Below are 2692 nucleotides of genomic sequence, written 5' to 3'. Positions count from 1 at the left end.
GGACTTAATGCCTGCAGTACAGATGCTAAAGGGCTGATTTGGGCAATCAAGGCACCTCTGGCTGCATGATCTTGAGAACCTCACTGAACTTTTTGATATAAATTGCACTGCGAAAGCAGCATTCTAGGTGTTAAAATAAGAGGTGAGTTCACAAGATCTGGGCCTAAACATTCAGGTAGCGTTCCCCAACCTCTGTCAGGAAGCTGCCCTTTCTCCCACGGCCCTGCTGCGTTTCTTATATGGTGAAATCAGAAATTATTTTAATTATTTTCCTTCCTGTTGTTGCCCACACATTTGTAAAGCGTTACTGAGGTAATGAGAAAAGATCTGTCACCGACAAAGCAGGCAAAAGGGGGAGGTGTTGTCACCCTTCAGCTGTAGTGATCGCACCAGTCAAGTGTTTACTTGCGCTCCGTATTAAACAACACGGTATAAAATAACCCCTATTTCCTGCGAGTTCTCACTCCCAAGCAGCTCTTACCAGGAACACGTTTTTTACCGCGCCCTGTCACGCTGCTCTGAACATGCCAAACCTACGAGCCTCAGTGGGGCCGTGTTCCTGAAGCCAAACACACCCGTGCCCAAGCTGCCACTGCGCGCCCCCCGCCGTCGCTCGCGGCGGGACCAGCCCCAGCCACTTCCCAGGGCGCTGAGTGCCCCTCTCCAGAGGGCCCACGCTGCCGCCACGGCTGCATAATTTTTCCCTTCGCTTTTGTCTTCCTCCCTCCGGAGCGCCGCCAAGCCCCAAAAAAGCCCGCTTTCCCTCCCAAAAAGCTGTGTGCTCCAGGTGAGGCTCGAACTCACAACCTCGGCATTGCTCGGCTTTGTACTGCTGTATAAGTACCGCGCGCTAACCGATTGCGCCACTGGAGCCCTGACACCATCCCCTCCCGAACGCTTTATCAAGGGCTCCCTGGGCCTCGGCGGGGGAAGGGCGCACATGTGCCTGCACCCTGTTCTGGGGGGCAGCCTTGGGCCACCCCTCCGCCCTGCCCGGGCTGCGCTCCTGTCCTTAGGAGCCGTACAGCGGCGGGGAAAGCTGGGGAAGGAGCGGAAGGCCCCTGCGCCACTCGGAGCAGGCGGCGCCCCCGAGCACGACAGGGAGGAGACAAGCCGCAGCTCCGGAAAAACCCCGCCGCCCCCGAGCTCCCCGCTGCGCGGACAGGGCGGCCCCAGGGCCGGCGGGCACAGCCCGGCCCCCTGCGCCGCGCGGGCGGGGCCGCCGAGCGGGGCGGGGCGGGGAGCGCGGTCACCTCCCGCGGGGGTGGCGCGGCCGTGGCGGCGGCAGGAGGTGGCGGGTGGGCAGCGGCAGTGACCTGGCCGAGCCCTGCCAGCCCCGGGCTGCTGGCTGCTGGAGCGGCCCACGCAGTGCCGCGCTCCGGAGGCGAGGCAGACAGGTCGCTGCCCCGGGTAGTGCGAGTCCGAGCCGCCTGACGCCCTTGGGCAAAAGGCATTGGCCGCTGGGTCAGCCCAGTTCAGCCTCACACTCATCTGCAGCCGTGGGGAGAAAATGCACCGTCTGTCGTGCTGAGGCCTGGGCAGCTGAGAAAAACATCCGGCTACTGCCAGGGAGCTAAATGACGATGTCTGTAGCATCGCTGCCTGCGCGCCCCGGGGCTCTGCAGCCTGCATGCTCTCTGTGGCACCTGGCACTTCCAAAACAAGTGTTTATTCAACCCTACACGTTTATTGTCAAAGTATACATATAACATGAATTTTGCAGTTTGTTTTGCAGTCAGATCTGTTTTAGCTTTATGTGGCAAGAAGATGGTAAACATAATTTGCACCAGAAGATGATTAAATCCAAGCAATGCTCCAACACTTACATAGTTGAGACAGACATATTTTTCTTTCCACTCGTGGAAACATTTACATTGCTGCCGTATTTACTTCCCTAGACTGCTCTGTTGTGTTACTGACTTAAGCACTACATAGTGTTTTCCTTTCTGCAGTGACTTTACCGTGGGCAAAGGAACAAGCTCTGGGAATTTCATTACAGGATGGATGGTTGTAGAAAGTGCTACACAGGGCTTGGATTTCCATGGCTTCTAAAAATGAACTATTGGTGGCCCAGCAGCAGGTGACAGGCACTCAGCCAGTTTAAGTAAATCTTATGGATCTCCCAGGTACTTTTGGCAGACTGAGCAGTTTTGTGTGACTCTGTTAACTCCTCCCCTCCACAATCGATAAATGAGCTGACACTTTTTTAAGACTGCTTTGAATGGAGAGGAGTTGTATCTCACTTGTCAAGAAAGTTGTTCTGCTGTTGGTATTACTGTGGGCATTACCTAAAATATATTTGTAATATTTCGGTGGTATACATCACTGACAGGTGAAGTAGCATGCAATTGCTGTATCTGGCCCTTGCTGAAGGTGGCTAGCATGGAGAAAAGAGAAAACCGACAGTTCATTTCTTAAAGACATTTTCCATCATCACATTTAGTTGGCATACCCAAAAACTGCAGCAACCTTCATTGCCCTTAACAGTGCATCACTATACTAACAAAATGTTCTATACCACACAAAGATTGCTGTGAACATAATTTCATCCAAACAAGGGCTTTTTTGGCAAATACAAGAATGCCAGAAAGACTCAAAGCTGAAGCTGTGAACATACAGAGAAGCTCTTTATTGCAGATTTAACTTTAGGCAAGAAAGACTCTAATTTTAGTATTTATAGAGATGATAATCA

General features: G+C 53.2%; 1 non-coding gene across 1 annotated transcript; it reads right to left on the bottom strand.

The window, feature by feature from the left end:
• Positions 1–779: 779 nt before the first annotated feature.
• On the bottom strand, positions 780–873 carry TRNAI-UAU. Its single transcript has 2 exons — positions 836–873; positions 780–815 (listed from the first exon to the last, which is right to left on the bottom strand). It is a non-coding gene; the product is annotated as a tRNA-Ile (tRNA).
• Positions 874–2692: the final 1819 nt, after the last annotated feature.

The sequence above is a fragment of the Corapipo altera genome, unplaced genomic scaffold (genome assembly GCF_003945725.1).
Source record: "Corapipo altera isolate COAL_440 unplaced genomic scaffold, ASM394572v1 48b, whole genome shotgun sequence".
In the NCBI taxonomy this organism is placed as follows: Eukaryota; Metazoa; Chordata; class Aves; order Passeriformes; family Pipridae; genus Corapipo; species Corapipo altera.
This window is presented reverse-complemented; position numbering and strand designations above follow the sequence as displayed.